The 21118-nt window shown below is 38.3% G+C and overlaps 1 protein-coding gene across 3 annotated transcripts in view; it reads left to right on the forward strand.

Annotated features, from left to right (window-relative positions):
• The first annotated feature begins 5909 nt into the window (after positions 1-5909).
• Positions 5910-21118, forward strand: part of ITCH (itchy E3 ubiquitin protein ligase) — a 98809-nt gene continuing 83600 nt past the window's right edge. For 2 of the 3 annotated variants that reach the window (XM_090286264.1, XM_090286266.1), the window contains exons 1-2: positions 5910-5992; positions 9619-9702. The gene's annotated coding sequence lies outside the window, so the exon portion shown is untranslated. The remainder of the gene's footprint in view (positions 5993-9618; positions 9703-21118) is intronic. The other variant, XM_090286265.1, reaches the window with a different exon arrangement.

The following is a 21118-nucleotide window of genomic DNA, read 5'->3' on the forward strand; positions in this document are numbered from 1 at the left end:
ATCTTCACCTCAGGATATGTTTTATGATTTTATTGAGAGAGGAAGGGAAAGACTTTGTCCATCAGACTTATTTTGCTTAGCATAATATTTTCAAGATCCATCCATTTTGTCACAAATATCAGGATTTCATCTTTTCTAATGACTGAGTAGTATTCCATTGTATATATATACCACATGTTCTTTATCCAAACATTTATTAAAGGACACTTTGGTTGTTTCCATGTCTTGGCCACCGTTGATAATGCTTCAATGAATATGAGGGTACATATATCTTTATGAATAAATGTTGAAAAAAATTTTTGGTAGATATCCAAGAAGGGTTGTTTGATCATATGGTAATTCTATTCTTAAGTTTTTGTTGCTGTTGTTGTTGCTGAAGATGTTACGTGTTTATTTTTAGAGAGAGGGAAGGAAGGGAGAAAGGGAGAGAAACATCAATGTGTGGTTGCCTCTCACATGCCCCCAACTGGGGACTTGGCCTGCAACCCAGGCATGTGCCCTGACTGAGAATTGCCCTGCTACCCTTCAGTTCGCAGGCTGGTGCTCAATCCAGTGAGCCACACCAGCCAGGCCTGTTCTTAAGTTTTTGAGGAACCTCCATGCATTTCCACTAGCAGTAAACCAGGTGTCCCTTTTCTCCACACCCTCTCCAACACTTGTTATTACTTGTCTTGTTGATAATAGCCATTCTAACAGGTGTGAGATAATAGCTCATAGTTTTCATTTGCATCTCCGTAATAGCTAGTGAAGTTGAGCATCTTTTCATATATCTGTTGGCCATCTCTATGTATTCTTGGGAGAAGTGTCTGTTCAGGTCCTCTGCCCATTTTTTAATTGGATTGGTTTTTTAAAAAGATTTTATTTTCAGAGAGAGGGGAAGGGAGGGAGAAAGAGAGGGAGAGAAACATTGATGTTTGAAACGTTAATCGGTTGCCTCTCACACGCCCCCAACTGGGGACCTGGCCCACAATCCAGGCCTGTGCCCTGGCTGGGAATCGAACCTACAACCTTTTGGTTTCAGTCCAGTGAACCACTGAGTCACACCAGCTAGGGCAGATTCTTTGTTTTTTTGTTTTGTTGGTGAGTTGTGTGAGTTCTTTATATGTTTTGGATATTGATTCCTTATTGGAGGTGTTGTTTGTAATTTCATCTCCCATTTGGCCCTTTTTGTTTTGTTGAGGGTTTCTATTGCTGTGCAGAAGCCTTTCAGTTTCATTAGTCCTTTTCATTTATTTTTGCTTTTACTGCCCTTGCCTTTGAGGTTAAATTCATAAAATCTTCTCTAAGACTGAGATCCATAAATGTAGTACCTATGTTTTTGTCTATGCATTTTATTGTTTCAGGTATTATATCTAGGTCTTTGATCCATTTTTAGTCAATTTTTGTGTATGGTGACAATTAGCAGTGAAGTTTCTTTTTTTTTGCATGTGGCTTTTTAATTTTCCCAGCACCATTTATCAAAGAGGCTTTCTTTTCTTTACTGTATGTTTTTGGGTCCTTTGTCAGAAATTAATTGTCCATATACATGTCGGTTTATTTCCCTGCTCTCAATTCTGTGTGTTTATTTTTCTGCCAACATCATGCTTTTTTGATTATTGGCACTTTGTAGTATAACTTGAAGTCAGGGAATATACCACTGGTTTTCTTTTTTTTCTCAGGATTGCTTTGACTATTTGGAGTCTTTTGTGGTTCCATGCAAATCTGATGACTTTCTGTTCTATTTCTTTAAAAAATGCCATTGGGATTTGATGGGGATTGAACTAAATATGTATATTGCTTTGGGTAATATGGCCATTTTAACTATATTGATTCTTCCAATCCATGAACATGAAATATCTTTCCATTTTTTTGTGTCTTCAATTTCTTTTAATTATGTCCTGTAGTTTTTGGTGTATAGGTCCGTCACATCCTTTGTTAAATTTATTTCTAGTTATTTTATTCTATGTTTTGCAATTGCAAATGGAATTTTTTTGTTTTCTTCTTCTGAAATTTAATTGTTAGTATATAGGAACACAATGGATTTTTATACATTGGTTTTTAATTTAATTAATTAATTAATTAAATTACCTTTAGAGACATGAAGGGAGAGAGAGAGAAATATCAGTTTGTTGTTGTGGTTGATTTTTTTAAAGGATTTTATTTATTTATTTTCAGAGAGAGGAGAAGGGAGGGAGAAAGGGAGAAAGGGAGAAAGGGAGAGAAACATCGATGTGCGAGAGATACATTGATTGATTGCCTCTTGCCTGCACCCAACTGGTGACCTGGCCTGCAACCCAGCCATGTGCCATAACTGGGAATCGAACCAGCGACCTTTTGGTTCACAGGCCAGTGCTTAATCCACTGAGCCACACTAGCCAGGGCATTTGTTGTTTTTGTATGTGCTCTGACCAGAGATTGAACCCACAACCTTGTCATATTGGGACAATGCTCTAACCAACTGAGCGACATGACCAGGGCTGTACATTAATTTTGCATTCTGCAACTTTAGTGTATGTTTATTGTTTCTAACAGTTTTTTGGTGGAGTCTTTAGGGTTTTTTATATAAAAAATCATGTCACCCTGACCTGTGTGACTCAGTTGGGTGGGCATCATCCCGCAAATCAAAAGGTCACTGGTTTGATTCCTGGTCAGGGCACGTGCCTGGGTTGTGGGCTCTTCCTCGGCTGGGTAGCGTGTGAGAGGCAACTGATCTATGTTTCTCTACCTCTCTTCCTTCCTTCCCTTTCTCTAAAAATAAATAAATGAAATCTAAAAAAATAAAAAATTATGTCATCTGCAAAAAGTGACAATTTTTCTTCTTCATTCCCAATTTGGATGCCTTCTATTTCTTTCTCTTGCCTGATTGCTTGGCTAGGACTTTTGGTACTACGTTGAATAAGAGGTGAGAGTGCACATCCTTGCCTTGTTCCTTATCTTAGAGGAAAAGCTTTCAGTTTTTCATCATTGAGTATGATAGTAGCTGAGAGTTTGTTATATATTGCCTTTATTATCTTCAGGTACTTTCTTCGAAACTCATTTTATTGAGTTTTTTAATTATAAATGGATGTTATATCTTGTCAAATGTTTTTTCTGCATCTATTGATATATCAATATCATTTATTTTGTTAATGTGGTGTATCCCATTGATTGATTTGCATATGTTGAACCATCCTTATGCCCCTGGAAAGAACACCACTTGATCATGATGTATTATCTTTTTAATGTATTGTTGTAAATATTTATTTATTTTTTAGAGAGGAGGCAGAGTGTGATTGAAACATCAATGTGAGGGAGAAACATCAATCGTTACCTCTCTCACATATCCTACAGTGGTTGGGGGTAGGGAGTTTGGGGACTGAACCACAACCTAGGCATGTGTCCTGACAGGAATCGAACTGGCGATCTTCCACTTTGTGGGATGACACCCAAGCAACTGAGCCACACCAGCCATGGTGATTTGATACATATATATTGATGTGTTCTGTCTTCTTGATGTATTGTCCCCTTTATCATTATAAAATGTCTGTTTTTGTCTCGTTACCTTTTTAATCTTGAAGTATATTTGTCAGATATAAGTACAGCTATACTTGCTTTGAAAATAGATTAATAGGACAAAAATTGGTTGGAGGTGGAAAGGATATTTGTAAAAACTTTAAAATATAAAAGCACAGATATACATATGGTACATAAACAGATATATGGTATATTTGTGATATTAAAATTTCATGGGGGGAGGTCCCTGGCCAGGTAGTTCAGTTGGTTAGTGTCATCCTGATATGCCAAAGTTGTGGGTTTGATCCCTGGTCAGAGCACATACAAGAATCAACCAATGAATGCATAAATAAAGTGGAATAACAAATCAATTTTTTTTCTCTCTCTAAAAATCTGAAAATATTAAAAATTTAAAAATGTCACAGGGGAATGATTAGGGAAAAAAGTGTCTAAAGTTGTTCCTTAGACAAATGATTAAAAATAAAGTTGAACGCCTGTCAGAATGGCTGGCATCAATAAATCCACAAATAACAAGTGTTGAGGATGTGGAGAAAAGAGAACCCTTGTACACTGTTGGTGGGAATGCAGATTGGTGCAGCCACTGTGGAAAACAGTATGGAGGGTACTCAAAAAATTTAAAAATTGGACTGCCCTGTGACCCATTGATTCCACTTCTGGGTACATATTGGAAGAAACCCAAAACACTAATTTGAAAGAATATATGTACCTTTATGTTTATTGCAGTGTTATTTATAATAGTTAACATATGGAAACAACTCAAGTGCCCATCAATAGACAAGTGGATAAAAAAGTTTTGGTGCATGTATATAATGGAATATTACTTGGTCATAAAAAATGAAATCTTACCACTTGCAACAGCATGGATTGACTGAGAGGGTATTATGCTAAGTTAAATAAGACCGTCAGAGAAAGACAAATACCATATGATTTCACTTATATATGGAATCTAAGGAATGAAATAAATGAACAAACCAAATTCAAACAGCCTCAAAGACACAGAGAACAGACTGATGGTTTCCAGAGGTGAGGGGGGTTAGAGGCATGGGTGAGAAAGGTGAACGGACTAAGAAGTACAAATTGGTGGTTACAAAATAGTCACAGGGATGTAAAGTACAGCATAGGGAATATAGTCAATAATATTGTAATAATTAAGTATGGTGTCAGGTAGGTACTTGAAAATGGGGGGAACCCATTACCACTTTGCGAAGTATATGACTGTCTACCACTATACTGTACACCTGAAACTTACTACAAAATAATATTGAATGAAATCTATAATTGGAAAATGAATTTGAGAAACAGTGCCCTACAACAGTGATTCTTCAGATGTGGTCCTTGATTAAAAATGTACATTTTCAGGTCCACCCAGGGGGACCTACTGAATTGGAAATTATGGGGGTGGAGCCCAGCAATCTACTTCTTAAGAAATCCTCCAGGTGATTCTGATGGATCCTGATGTTTGAGAACCACTGCCCTAGAGAATCTGCATGTGGTAGAGGTCCAGGAATCTATATATCTTTAACAAGCTCTCCTAAGACATATTACAGGAAACATTAACATGGAGGATTTAAGGGTACTATGAAAGCGTGAGTGACTTTCCAGATTGCAAAATATTATTTTCGTTAGGAGGAAACATGCTAAACAATAATAACAAAGGTCACTAATTACTAAGCACTTAGTTGTGTCTCTGAGTCTACTTGCATAGCCTGCCTATTCCTTCTTACAAAGAACACAAGACGGAAGTTAAGAGGATGGACTCGGAAGCCAGACTACCTGATTCATGCATCTGTAAAGTGAGAATAATAAGGTACTTCCCTCGTAGATTTGTTGTGAGAATTTAAGAAGCTTATTGATCATTTGCTCTCAGAACACCTGCCAGGTTGGCACCGCTTATGTGTAAACTATTTTCATCATCCCTAAGTGCACCCTGTTAAAAGGTAGATTTGAACCCAATCAATGTTAATCCTGGAGTATACTTTCTTAAGGACTTAACTAAAATTCAGTGTTTCTCAAAGTGTGATCCCCTACCAGTAGCACACCAGATAGCTTGTTAGAAATGCAAATTAATAGAATAGAATCCATCCCAGAACTGTTGAATTACAAACTCTGGAGGTGGGGTCCAGCTAAGATTTAGCAAGCCCTTCAGGTGATTTTGATTAACACTATATTTGGGGACCACAGCTACAGTCTTTTGAGGTTGTGCTGTAGGGGAGAGGGGCGGTGGTAAAGAAAATGCCTACAGGTACTAGGAGCAATCCAAGAGTCCCTTTTACCTGAGGAGGGAAGCAAAGCGATCTAGCGGCGTTCACCCAGTCCCTGCCAGTTCGGGCGGGCGGGCGGCTGGCGCGCAAGGCCTTCTGGGGATTATAGTGCGAATCACTCCCGAGCCGGAGGCGCCTGCGCGTGGGCCGCCAGATCGCTCTAGTTGCTGTGGTCGGGGCTCGGGACCAGCTGCCATCTTAGTCGAGGGACTGAAGAGTCGCCGCCGCCTGGAGTCCCGGTAAACAACCACTGGCGGACTGGGGACAGTTGTGGGGAAAGGGGGGATAAGAGTGTCGGAGGAGAATGAGGGATGGAGGAGTGCGGCGCGCAAGCCGGGACCCAGAGCAGCTGCTGCTCCCTCTTCCCTCAGAGCCGGTGCTTGTTGGGGGCGCGGAGACCTCAGGCTAGTGGCTGGGGCCGGGTGGGGGGGGTGGGACGGCCGGACGCGCCTAAGGGCCACCCTCAGGCTTAGACTCCGGAGCTTCTCGGTCCGCGGACGCCAAGTTTTGAGAGGGCTGGGCTGTGGCGAGAACTGTCGGGGTCCAGCCCCGCGCCCCTCAGCCCTGCGCGGAGCCACCCTCTCGCGGCCCGGCCTTTACGCCGGCCCGGCGGCAGCGTTCGGCGCGGGCGACGTGGCCCTTTAAGGGGCGGTGGTTGGGCCCACCTGCCACCCGGCTGGTCTTACCGAGACTTTTGAAGCCCAGAGTCGTGGTGGGAGCCTAGCACAGCGGCTGCTTCCCCTTGTCTATTAGTTTCCTCCCTCCATTGTCTTCCAGCGTGGTGGTCCCGGCCCGGGCGCCCTCCTTGGTGTCCGCTTCTACCGCGGCCCCGCCGGCGCCTCCCGGCGTTTAAGTTTTGCAGACGTGGAACTGTCACTGTCCTCCCTCCTCAGAGTGCCCTTTTCTTTAGTAGAGAAAAGAAAAGAGTAGCGGTAGACGTATTCTAAGGGGCGAAACATGATGAGGACAGGACTTAAGGAACTCACGTTTTCAGGCTTAGTTCGGAGCCGCGATTTACAGAGAGAAAAACACGGTATGTGCCCCGAGGTTGGGCCTGAAATTAGAGATGTAACTAGGTGAACTTGCAAACTACCCGAAGTTCGTGATTCTCTAGTAACAATTCAACTTGTTTTCTTGGTTATATAGTTTATCTTGATGTTGTTACAGTTTACTTTTGGGGGAAGTGAGAGGCGAGGAAGAAAGAATGGAAGTGTTCTTTGAAAATGAGGCACTGGAGTCCGCCACCTACCTATCTTTGCACTAAGTTGGGGTCTTTGGCATCGATTGCTGGTGCAGATCGACCTAATGGAAGTATGTAAAGGCAGTATGTATTTCCACCCTCAAAATTGGCCAAGGGTTTATTACGCAGCAGAAATAAAGTTCTCCTGGCAGATTAGTAAGAGAGCCTGTATTGTGTATTCATAGGTTTACTCAAGGTACAGTTACTTCATTTTTAATATTTAGATACGAAGGTGGAAATTCAACTGCTGTTTTTGAACAATGAATAGAAGTTTTGGGGGTGTGAGACCAAAAGGAATTCCTTCATCTTCAGCATGAGTCAAGTCAACAAGAATATGATAGGGGGGAAAAAAGTGCAGAATACTTCTCTCCTGCATTCTGGTGTAAATCATTTCTACATTCCTTTAGAAAAGAAAACACATTGTTACACCTTCTGGAAGATACAGATAAACAAGTAATCCCCAGATTTGACCATTAGAATAATTAGAGGAACTCTTTAAAAGTAGAAGTTCCAGGGTCTCATCTCCTGAGCTTTAGTATCTCTGGGTTGGGCGGGAAGAGCTTACTTTTAAAATAAGCCTCAAGCAATTCTGATGGTTTTGTGACCTCCTGAGGCAAACAATACTGTGGACATACCAAGGACAGCTCAAAAAGCTTTGAGATAGAAGAGGAAGTGAGGGCAGACAGAGGAAACACCTTAATACTGTGTGGAAATGAAGAGGCTTATGGAGGATAAAGGGTTCAGGGAACTGAGTGGAATGGGGAAGGGGAGTTTTATGAGATGTCAGGCCAGAAAGGTAAAAGGAAGCAATCGTATAAAAAGTTTTAAGTATAATGCTAAAGATCTTGAGTTATATGTTAGCAGTAAATAGCAGATTTTAAACAGGGAAGTGATATGAGTATATGGGGCTCTGATAAGTGAAAGAAGAATGGCTATTGCAGGGGTCTAGGTGAGAGGTGAAAAGTCTAGACCTTGGAGAGAGACTGTGGGGATGATCAAGGGGTTGGGTTTAGTTCTTTACTAGTGTAATATTGTTGACATAATTTTGGATGAGGATTTTTTTTTTTAGGGCCAGTCTGGGTAAAGGGCTCCTTTTCTGTCAAAAGAACCCGTTAGCAAATCTGGATAATATTGCCAGGCTGTATATGTTAATGGTATCAGAGTGTATTGTTTATAGCATCTTTCAAAAATTAGAACCAGATTAGGTCTAATTTGGAGGAGAACTTGGAGATAAGACTGAAATTTATAACTGTCAATAGTAATGATCTAAGCCTGTTGGAAGTGTTTTTCTTTCACCCTCAGAAACTTGGTATTAGAAATTTAGAGTTGGAAGAGATTGCAGAGATTATTTAGTCCACAGTGGTAAATATATTTTGATTTATGGGCCAACTTTGCTTTGAAGTAGTTTCTAGAAGCAGTGTGTTGAGAAAGGATTTTTGACATATGGGTTCTTTGGGAAAGTGAGTTATGGTTGGTGATACCTCCTGTGGACATAGTTCTCTAATGGGAGGTATAATATACCAGGTATGTACTAGTCTTAGACTAGACCATCCTCTTAATTTTCTATTTAAAAAAAAAAAGTCCTAAGCAGGTTAAATAATGTACGTAAAACTTGTTAAGAATCAGAGCTAGAAGTAGAACCAAGTTTTGTAACTGTGGGTAATTCTCCAGTATATATACCAAGATGGATGTATACTACTAAAGAGCTTTTGGTATTAGACCAAAAGAAAAAAAAAGGTATTTCTAGTCTGTGCCTCTTGACTGTTTAGGCAAGAGTTTAACAAGGAACTTTGGCTTAGAAGTAAGTTTTGTTGTATTCATTCTGGCTTAAGAAATTTGTGTTAATACTGATGAAAATTAGCTAACTGGGTTTTTTGTTTGTTTGTTTTTCTATTCCTTTCTTGTTTCTCATCTCTCAGTTTTGGGGTTTGGGGATTGGTTTCCTTTATATGATTTAAGGCAAAAGTGTATAAACTTTTTTGTTTGTTTTTTTTTTCTTTTCTGTATTTATAGCACCTAGTCAAATTTTGGACTCATAATAAGCGCTCAGTAAAGGCATGTTGATTTTTGTGGCTGTAAATGATCCTGGCTTTGAGTCAATATAAATTAGCAAGGGGGGGTTGCAGAGTTGAATTGCAGCATTCTCTGGTTGGGAGGTTGGCACTCAGCTAAAAATGTTGGGTTGGAAACTAGCCTCACAACTAGAAGTACATAGTTAACCAGAAGCTGTTTTTGCCTCTATCCTTCTTCAGTCTAGCAGTGTACTGATTGTCCTTGGAAAACTGCTGCCAGCTTGGCTCTTTTGCTTCTTTTCAGAACTGGCTGTAGTCAGATCCTTGGAGTGTTTCTTTTTTTCCTGTCCCTAGGAGCTTCCAGATTGTAGGGACTGTCCTTACAGTGATTCCAGTAGGTAGAATATGTATATATGGCTATTCTCATTTTGCCATGTAGCCATCCTACCCAGAATCACCTACTATGTATTAGTCTCTGGCCTGTGTCATCAACAATTATCTATCCAGTGAAAATTTAAAAGATATTGCACTGTCAGATTCCCAAGGTCATTGCTAATTTGATGCATTTAACTATAGAAGCAATGTGTTAATGGACCCCTTCTTCCCCTCTCAGGTAACATGCATTTAACAGTGACCTTCCGGAGACAACGCCTTAACCCAAAGAAGTGACTTGTGACTTGAACGGTGAGAACTTCAGGTATGGTGGCATGCCTGTGAGAGAGATTGTGGCACAGGAATGGTGCAGAGGGTGAGCCTTGGTCATATAACTGCTGTGGGGGGGTATGGCAAGAGAGCACTATTGATGCTGGCTATATCAGTTGGTTGAAAAAATAGTCAGTTTCTACCTAGATCTGAAACCCAAAGTCTCCTCTTTAAGAATTAGCATGTGAGCCACGCTGTGCTGTTAATATGGCCCTCTGACTTTTCTATTTTTCTAGCTTCCTTTTCTAGCACACTTTTCCCATTTGTGCTGTTTTGTAAACATCTTTGTATACTTGTCTAGTCAAGTGCATGTGTATGGTAAAAAAGTGTAGGAATTAAAAAGAAGGCAGCATGATGCAGTGGAGAAGAATGGAGGACCTGAAAGAGCAGGTCTGAGTTCTCTGATTTTTGCCACTGACAAACTGACTTTTCACAAATTATTTAATCTTGTTGAGACTCAGTTTATATTTGTAAAATAGATGTATTGCTTTTTACCTGCCTCGCTGGCATTGCTGTGAGGATCAAATGAAATAATACATATTAAATCTGTAGATCTGTAGAAAAAATAAGCTTATAACTGCAGACATTATCTAGATCTACAAAGGGAAGAAGTTGGCAATAATAGGCAAAAAGAAAATATGGGGACAGGACGGATTCACTTCAAACGATCAGGAGAGAGAAAAGGAAGAATACTGGATTAAAAAATAAATAGTAGAGCATATAAAATGACAGCAGTAAGAGACTAGGGACTGAGTGAAGTAGAGCAGATGAATTGGTAGGTGAGGAAGCTGAATAGAAAGAAAGTGGTCCCTTTCACTCACCTAACCTTTACCTTGCTACTCTTTGGTGTCATTGTCATTACTACTTCCCCCCTTATAAATGTTCTTGCCTCTGCTGTAAACATCAGTGTTTATTCTTCACTCATCTATGTGAACCTCTGTGCTTAGCCTATTTTCTGTCAACTAATCGCCAAGGCTGTTATTGCTTATTATGGTGTCCCAGTGCTGTAATCAAACGTGTGCTTAATCTGTTTATAATTGTGGAAAGAAAAGGAGATGATGGGGTGCTTTGTGAGAGATACTAGGAAAAGGAATGAGACGAAATATAGATAAATGAGATAGTGAAGGGAAATACATAAAAATGAAAAATACATATGTAGAGCAAAAAAAAGAGGGGGAAAGGAGGTGGTGTTATCTGCAGTAAAGGAACAAGACAGCTTTCATTTGTTTAATGGCGATGTAATACCTCACGAAAACTTATGTTCTGGGAACAATCATTCTCCATACCAAATTTCTTTAAAATATTTCTAAAAGTATCCACTTCATTCTGAGCTTACAAAGTACTTCTTTGTGGAAAGAAAACTGGGCCAACATTCAGGAGACCTGGGTTCTAGCCTTGGATTGCTTGTTACTTAAATTCTATGATCTTGGGCAATTCACTTAAATCTCTCTGGGCCTCTCTTTCCTCACTTATTTATTGAAAGTATTGAACATGATCTCTCAGGTTCCTTCTAGCTCACTCTTTGATTATACCTAGTACTTCATGTGCTAGTTCAGTAATTTTTCAGGGCTTTGTTGATATCACAATATGGGACTGGTTTCAGAAATATCTCATAATAGCACTTCGTAATATCCAGTGCTTTGTAATTGAGAAGCATTTTAAGCTCCATCTTAAACATGAGTAGAAAGAGAGACCTGTAGGAAACCTAGGTGAAGAAATGTTAAGTTTTTAATATTCAGCAAGCATTTATTGAGCTCCTATTGTGCTAGGTCCCAAGGGTTACTTAATATAAAACCTCTGCCTCAAGAATTTTCTGTTTTTGTCAGTAATTATAAAAAGCAAGATGATATAATAAAGATTGCATGAATTGCAATTTAAGATATTAACTTTGGATTTCTTGGTTAAAGCATAATTGAATATATGCTAAGTGCTGCTCTATGCTAGGCATTACTGGGAATCATGATGAAAAAGCAGTCCCTGCTCTGAAGAAACCTGCAATTTTTTTTCATGTCTGCAAACTGATTACCCTGATAGATAGAAAGAGAAGTTTTGTACCACACTGTCACTTTAAAGTTTTAAAATAAACTAAGAATTCATCTGCATGGAGTTACCTCACTCCAGAAATGTCTAATAACATATTTGCTTTCTGAGAAAATATGGTTCATTGGATTCCATAATCCTTTCTGTGTCAATGACAAAGAATTTTTTCCTTTTAAGAATAAGAAAAAAAAATCCATAAATGCCATCTGCATTTAGGTGAACTTTGGTTTGCTTCTTAGTCATTTGTGCAAAGAAAGAGTAGACTCTAAAATTTAGTCTTTGACTGTTTGTTTCAGAGAATCAGTTTAGTTGGTCACAGAGGAAAGAATACTAGTCTGAAGGAATCATATTGTAGGGATTGACACTGTGTACTGGAGTTATATTGTCTGATTTTGAATTTTGGCTCTTCCATGTATTGGCAGTGTGACTGACCAAGTTGCTTAACTTTAACCTCTTTGTGCCTTACTTTCCTCATTTGTAAATTAGGGACAGTAGTAGCATATGTCCATAGGGTCATGCGAATTAAATGAGATAATGTATTTTTCAAACCATAGTTAGCTCACAATAAGCATGAAATGTTAATTACTGTTATTGTTATTTTGTCATTATCATCATTACCTCCATCCTTGTCATTCTTGAAATTATTATCAATTTAATCATTCAGTAAACTTATCCAGGGTCAGCATTGTAAATTCAAATGCCTATAAGGGCGAGGTGAACATTTTCAGTAGTAATGATAGATTGTATTGGGACTGAAGTGAATGAGAGAATTTGTGTTCCTCCAGTGGGACAGCTGTTAGGCAGCTTTGATTCACTTTTTCCCTTTTTAAAATTTATTGATTTTAGAGTGAGAGAGGGGAGGGAGGGAGGGAACAGAGAAACAGGAGAAACATAGATTTGTTGTTCCACTTATTTATGCATTAAATGGTTGATTCTTGTATGTTCCCTGACTGGAAATCAAATCTGCAACTTTGGTGTATCAGGACAATGCTCTAGCCAAGTTAGCTACTCAGCCAAGGCGCTGGCTCATTCTTTATTTTAAATTGAGGTAAAATTCACCATTTTAACCATTTAAAAATATACAATTCAGTGTTGGTTCACTATTGATACAGTGGGGAGTGTAGGCTGAGTGTGGTCTGAACATCTTAACTTTTTTCTAAAGAGAGACTGGAAATTCAGATTTTGTGAGAACTCTTTATTTTTAAATGTTGGCAACTTATGAATTCATAATATAAACACTGTGGGCCAAACAAATCACCAGTGTGGACTGAATTTGTCTTGTGGGTTACCACTTTGCAACCTCTGATCTGGGGCTTGACTTTTTGCAACATAACCCATGTTCCCTGCCCTTTTGGGAAGAAAGTCCTTGCCCACATAAAGATTTAAGACAGTTCAAGTAATACCTCAAAGCAGTCTAGGGGCTGTGTGAGGGGTATGCAGAATAATTATTAAGGCAGAGAGAAAAAGTGAAGTTATTTAAGACTGGGATTCAGAATGGGCAAGGGTGCAGAGGCAAGAACGAACTTGAGGTGGTGGAAGTGCAGTGAATAGATTAGTTGGAGTTTAGATGAGTCTGAAGAGGTTTTGTGTGGGCCTGGTAAAAGGAGTGAGTTTGGAAAAATTAAGAGACTGGCTTATTTTGGGATAACCTTAAGTTCTATTGCCTGACAGGTTTAAGTGGTATTTTATGAAGATTTATTTGATAAGATTGAGGTCTACAATATTTACTAGGGTTGATGGGGTCTGGAGGCAGAGAGACCAGACTAAGGAGGTGGTAATGGGTATTTGGGTCACCCTGTGTCACTGGAACCCTGCAACAGATAAAGCTTTTTTCCTATTCATTTTGTAAAAACTGGGATATATGAGAATAGCACTGTGTGGACAGGCTATCCTTTTTTCATGTTGTGTATCTTGCTTCATCACTCTCAGCCCAGTACACTCCTTAGTGATGGATCACATACATAGTCTTTGGGTTTTCCAGTTGCACAAGTAGAATAGAAAGACAAGGAAGTTTTTTGTGCTATATAAATAGTTGACGTTTAGTTAGCAGTATAGCTAAATATTAATGCTGCCAGTCTCTGACAGACAATTTTATAAAGTGTTCAGATGAATTAGGTAAATAGCAGGTCTTTATCTACAAATACTCACTTAGGGTTTATTTGTTTTATGAAACTAGAATTTGAAGGGATTATGTTTTTAAAAAATAGTAGAATAATATGATAGTTTTATTTTTAAGTTTTTATTTATTGTTTTTTTTAGAGAGACGGGAAAGGAAGGAGAAAGAGAGGGAGAGAAACATCAATGTGAGAGAGACATAGATTGGCTGGCTGCCTCTTGCATGCCCCCAGCTGGGGACCTGGCCTGTAAGCCAGGCATGTGCTCTGACCGGGAATTGAATCTGCAACCTTTCAGTCCACAGTCTGGTGTTCAGCCCACTGAGTCACACCAGCCAGAGCTGATGTGATGGTTTTAATGCATAGGATTTGAATTGCCAGCTCCAGCAATGTACTATAAACAGACACTGTGACCCTCATTTTTTTTCCTCTGAAAAATGGGCATAATTTCTGCTTCCCATGGTTGTCATGAGACTGCACATTTAAAAATGCTGAATAAATGAGAGCTGTTATTAGTAACCTTGTTTTAAAAAAAAAATCAGTTGTTCTACTGCTTATCACATTTCTAGTTTTGGATTTTTGGTAATTTTAGTTAACCTCTGATAACTTTCATTAGACTTGTTTATATGTGGAATTTTTGTATCTACCAAGGTTTGGAAATACCAACAAATGGTTTGTTCATGGAAAAAAATGTAGAATTTTGTAGCAGAAACTTGACACAATAATTAAATTATTATTCAGAATGTTTAAAGAAACTGATAAACGTTGTAGAAAGGTGGAACATGTTTATTCTGTATAACCTGAGAAAGTGATTTTTAGGATTTTATTTTCACCAGGCTTTTTGTTCTGTTTCTATTCTTATGAAAATTTTCTTGACATAGGCATGAAAGTTATTCCTTATATTTGGCTAAAATGAAAAATGTAGTGTTGTAAGTAGTTATTTTAGTAAGTAAACTGAATAGTATCTTATATATCGCCTGAATATTAAGAATGTTTGATACTGTGTGGTTCAGTGGATTGAGTGCCAGCCTGGGAACCAAAAGGTCACAGGTTTGACTCCCCATCAGGGCACATGCCTGGGTTGCAGGCCAGGTGCCCTGTTGCAGCAGGCCAGGTTGGGGGCACAGTGAGAGGCAAGGGATTGATGTTTCTCTCAGCACATGGATGTTTCCTTCCCTTCCTCCCTCATCCCACCTCTGTAAATAAATAAATAAAATAAAATAAAGTAAGCCTACACTAAGCCTCTGAAAAGTATACAAAGTTGCTGCGGTCACAGAGATGCAGCAATAGGGTCCAATTGAGCTAAATCTCATTTAATGAGAAGGGATTTCTTCCTACTTTTGCTTTTTTTTTTTTTTAAGCATTGTCTAACCTAGTTTTTGGAGTTCATTTGAGTATTAAAAGATTGTCAGGTGGTTCATTTAATTATAAATCTGCTTTGGAAGTGGAAAGGAAAGGAACATGGGAGAGGGATGCTGTGAAATGTCAATAGTCAAAGGGAAATCCTAGATTATCTTTTTTTGTTCTCAAATGTTTTGGAGGAAAGATCTTTACTATAGGTCTTAATTACAAACTATATTGTATATATATTGAAATGTGCAGAATGTCACTCCCTACCACTTTTCATTGTCCATAGTGTTGCTGACATTTAACTGCAGTCATGCCCTCACCCTTTGTTTTTATTCTTAAGGGTCTATACTTTTTTATTTCTTTATTTCATTTTGCCACGCTTTCATGAGGGAATGAAGGTGGAGTACATATGTTCAGTCTGCACTGTTTAGTTTAGTTTTGGTTTTTTACTGTAAGAATTGATATTCCCATCTCTAAGGGACAAAGAAAATGATGAATTTATGTGTCCTGATTATTTTGTTTCTTATTGTTGCAAAATATACATACATAAAATTTACCATTGTTTACCAGTATGCATTTCCAGAACTTTTTTATCATCCCGAATTGAAACTGTTACCATTAAACAATAATTGACAACCTCCCACCCCAGCTCCTGGTAACTATTGTGCTACTTTTTGTCTGTATAATATTGAACTGTTCTATATACCTCATGTAAGTGGACTCATACAATATTTTTCCTTTGTGCCTGACTTATTTCACTTAACAGTAATGTCTTCAAGAGCATTTTTGTAGCATGTATCAGAAATTTATTTCTTTTTAAGGATGAATATTATTCCATTTTATGTAGGTACTACATTTTGTTTATTCATTCATCTGTTGTTGGACACTTGGGTTATTTCACTCTTGGCCTTTTTTTGAATAATGATGCTACGAATGTGGGTGAACAAATATGTGTTTGTGTTCTTTTTAATTATTTCAGGTGTGTTCCTAGAAGTGGAATTGCTGGATCATGCAGTAATTCATGTTTAATTTTTTGAGCAGCCACCGTACTTACTGTTTTCCACAGCAGCTATACCATTTTACATTTCTACCAGCAGTGCATAAGTTTCAGTTTTACACACTCGCGTCAACGTTTGTTGTTTTCTGTTTCTTTGTTAATAATAGTCATCCTAGTGGGTGAAGTGATATTTCATTGTGGTTTTGCTTTGCATTTTTCTACCAAACACTTTTCATGTTCTTTTGACTCCTTGTATATCTTTGGAGAAGTGTCTACGTAAGTCCTTTTGTAACAGAACCCCTGGGCTCTCCGATTGAAACAGAACCCACAGGCTGTTTTGTTAGGGGCCTGATTGCCTGCCGCCAGAATTATAACTCTGAATACCAGAGTTTAGTGAAAAGAAAAAGAATTGTTTATTTAATAGTTATACAGACTTAGATTATTTGCGAATTTCTGCCGTTAAATCTTATTTTCTTTAAAACACCCACAAACACATAATTCAGCCTCCCCTTACCAAACCAGGCTAGTTTTAGAAAAGTTAGCGATACCGTTTCCCTACTTCCTAAACACAATTCAGCTTTACTGGTAGCTGCCAATCATTCGATTCTGATTGGAGAGGCCTTGTCTCTGTTATAGTGCCCACCAGCTTTTAATGCAAATCCACGTGGATTTCCCAGCCTCCTTGTAAACTGCATGGAGTTCTCCCTTCTCAAAGCTGCATGGTGTGTGTCCCCCTTTTCAAAGCCGCATGGTGTCCCCCTTCCTAAAACCACATAGAGTACCCCGTTAAAATGTCTGCTGCTTATTTTTAAATCCCTGACTGTGTCCTGTGATGCAGTGGGCATGGTCCCCAGTTCTGACCATTCAGAGAACTTCATGCAGGCTCTGTGTGCTCTTTCCATACCATCCCAAGATCCAAGACCTCTCCCATCTTCTTGGGCCTTGGAAGTATCAAACCATTTGCATAACAAAGACATTAGCCACTAGCCCCAGGCATGCAAAGGCATCCTGAAAGCTGCTTACTTTTCCCCATCCCCTACCCTGCAGGCTCTGAGGACCCGCTGGACACCCCCGTTCTGTAACACTTTGCCCATTTTTTAATTTTTATTTAAGATTTTAAAAAATTAATTATTTTTTTTTTTAAGTGAGCGAGAGGGAGGGAGAGCCAGAGAGAGCCAGAGACATAAATTTGCCATTCCACTTATTCATGCATTCATTCATTGCTTCTTGCATGTGTGCCCTGACTGGGAATTGAACTGCAACCTTGGGATATTAAGACACCACTAACAATTTAGCTACCCAGCCTGGGTGCTTTGCCCATTATTAAAATTGTTTTGTTTGTTTCTTTGGTGTCTTAATAATTTTACAGGCTGCTGTCCACATCTTGTCTGCTTCTGGGTCTACTGCTGTTCCTTCCCTGTTGATGAAGCTGCTAGAACCATTCTCAATATGGTCCCTTGGTAAATGTTTGATGATAAGAGGTAACAGGTGAAGGTTGGTTGGGGCAGGACCTTCATCACATTTTTTTTTTTTTTTTTTAAGTTTTGAATTTATTCTTTTCTTTTAACCATTTACTTGGTGGGGTAAACATTTATAAAGGATTACACTTTTAGGCAAGGAAGTCTCCCTGTGTCATTTAAATTTTCCTTTGGAGAAGGATAAGATAGGATCTTAGTAAAAGAAATTTGATTCTTCTTGCTGTTAAATGTTTCCCTAAGAAAATGCAAGACAGCCTGTGGTATTCAAACAAGGGTTTTTTACCTTTTGTAATTCTGAGGGGAAGAAAATCTGTTTTCATTTCGGTGATTCACTTCTTAGCATGATTTTATTGTGTGATGATTTGGAGTTTTGAGACTGTGGTATTTGTCAGGGTTTTGGTTTTTGGTTTTGCCAAGAGAGCGTTGGAGTGATCCTACACAATATATTTTAATAATTTTAAAAAGGACTAAATGAGTAAGTTCAAGTACAGCAGTAAGTGTTTTATGTTTGTTTTCCTTTGATCTTTTTTGGCTCCTTATAATGGAACCATGGTTTTAAATCATGAAATTAACATGGAGGAAGGTTAGAGATCTCAGTTTTTTTCGCCGTATCTTATGTTCTGACCAGGAACAGTCCATTTTGATTGGGCTGTTTGCCTTATAATTGAGTTGTAAGAGGGTGTGTGTGTGCGCGTGCACGCGAGTGTGTGTGTGTGTGTGTGTGAATTTTGGATATAAATATTTTTTTAACAGATTTTAAAAAATTTATTTATTTGTTTGTTTATTTTATTTTTAGAGAGGGGGAAAGGAGAAAGAGAGGGAGAGAAACATCACTGTGTGGTTGCCTCTCACTCACGCCCCCAACTGGGGACCTGACATGCAACCTAGTCATGTGCCCTGACTGGGAATCGAACCAGCGACACTTGTCTCACAGGCCGACGCTCAATCCACTGAGCCGCAGCAGCCAAGGCTGGCTATAAATACTTTGTCGAATGTGCATCTCATAAATATATTTTCCCAGCCTTTTGCTTGTCTTTTTAAAAATTATATTTTATTGTTTATGCTATTACAGTTGTCCTAGTTTTCCCCCCATTTAATAATGTCTTTCGAAGAGTAAAAGTTCCTAATTTTGACAAGGTTTAGTTTTTCAATTTTTTCTTCTTCTGTGGATGGTACTTTTGGTGTCATATGAAAGAATTCTTTGCCTAATTAGGCAGTCCATTTAACTTAACTTGATTTCAATTTGTTTACCTGTGAGAACAAAAAATATATGAGTGGTATTTTGTCGTTTTTGGAATAATATTTTTATTCAGTTCCTTTTTAGATTCAGTCAAAATAGAGGAGGTAGTCTTGGAATAGAACAAATAGTAAGAGGAAAGTATGCAAACCCAATTTTTTTTTTTTTTTAATTTTTCAAGTGTAAAGTTTGTTCTGCTTTCATAATCCTATTTGTTCCCTAATGGGTAAGTGGTAATTCATCCCATTTTTTCCTCCCCCCAGTGTTTAGAACTCTCAGTGTAAATGATTCTCTTTGATTTTTTTCTGGTTTTAAATACAATCTGAATAATAATGTCACTCCTTTTAATAAAAATGCATGAATTTGGTTCTGAAGTATGCATACACATTACTCAGTAACTTACTAGAATTGACATCTAGTTTACTTGTTAGTTCTTAAATGCTTAGACATTTTAGGAGAGGTTTGCTAGAAGGTTGGGGTTAGAGAGGCCATCAGGGTCTTATATTTTGAGAATTCATGGGTATTGAGAGATGGTCAGAAACAAGAGTTTTTTGGGAGCCAGTAAATTAAACTTTATATCTAATGAGGTTGTATATTGTTACACAAGCATTGTTTACAAAAGAGCAGTATTTATAGTAGCACAACAATAGTTATATTTTTTGTGGCATGTCAAGCCCATTAAACTCTAGCAGTAACTAGTGAAAGCCAGGAAACAACTTGTAATACTAGTTAATATTAAAATGTTTGTTGGAAAGACATGTGGGAGAACAGGGGAAAAATTGACTTCTGGAATACTGGGTACAGAGTTCAAACAAGCAAATGAATGCTAAAAGTTCAGTTCTGGTGCCAATTTCCTTAAACTTTGTTTTCATACTATTGAACCTTGAAAGTTGTACCTTCCTGTTTTTCTCTTTGAATAAGATAATCATCTCTTTATGCATATTCTTTAGTCTATGCTGATACATTTGGTTGAAAAATGGGAAAGGAGCTTTCAATGACATGTGATGTTCAGAGCCAAGGCATCACTGTTGTGGGGGAGGGAGGATGGTCCCCATCCTGCCTCCCTGTTAAAGTAACTTTTTCCAGTAATTAGGAAAGCAGCTTTTCCCCATCATCAGTGAATTTGAGTTCATTCCCTCTTCATTTGTTGAGAAATTAAGTTATGGAGATGAGTATTTATTTACTTTCTACCCCTACCCAAAGAACTCTTATTCTCAATGATGATACCTTCAGCAACCCCATACACCAAGGTCACCTCCTTTGCTATTATTAGTGGAAAATGGGATCTTAACAGTGTTCCCTCTAGTCAATCTCTGTTACTGTGGCCATAGGGAACAGAATCTAGTCTTCAGCCCACTGGGTACTGGTGGCTTCTGGTTGCATACAAGAACCATCAACAGCTCTCTGGTTTCATTACCAACTGGCCTGAGGCTGGAATCCATTTTTCATAGCAGTGGCTGGTGAGTGAAAACAGATTTTTCAAAACAGATCCTTTGATACATAACTCTTTCACTTGAGTAATGGTTTGGGAACATGGCTGAGTAGGCCCTACTCAAGGGACACTACTCAATATTTACAGTTACCATTTATGCTTCTGTATTTTAATAAGGCTGTTTGAGGCTTTGACTTCATTAGGTTTTAGTTCTTGGAATACCACTGTGTACGTGAGCTCTGAACTTTGTATTTTCTAAAAACTTTAATAGCCAATTTTTCTCCTCATCAGTTTTGTATGTTACCTGAAATGTCTTTTTGGTGGCTTTTAAGGAAATATAGTTCTATATTAAATTATTGAAAGATCTTCTAGGTCAAAATAGGTGTAGCCTATAAAAATAACTGATGGTGTTAGATATGTTAATTCTGCAAATAAACCCAAGTAAGTTTCATAATATTCTATTTAATAATTTACAGAGTACATATTTTAAAATAAGGCCAGAAATGTGTTTGCCTTTTTGTTGCTTATGGGACAGGATATTACTGAAATAATCTTGTGAAATGTGCCTTTCTTTTCACATTTTTCTTTCTACTACGTTTCAGCAAGATGTTAAGATTAGTTTTTACCTCTGGCAATGTTTTAGCACATTAAAAAAAAATTATTTATTTTTAGAGAGAGGGGAAGGGAGAGAGAAAGACTGGAAGAGAAATATCAATGTGAGAGAGAAACATCAGTTGGCTACCTCTGCAAGTCCCCAACCAGG

This window comes from Furipterus horrens, unplaced genomic scaffold (genome assembly GCF_987537825.1).
Source record: "Furipterus horrens unplaced genomic scaffold, mFurHor1.1.pri manual_scaffold_8, whole genome shotgun sequence".
Taxonomy (NCBI): Eukaryota; Metazoa; Chordata; class Mammalia; order Chiroptera; family Furipteridae; genus Furipterus; species Furipterus horrens.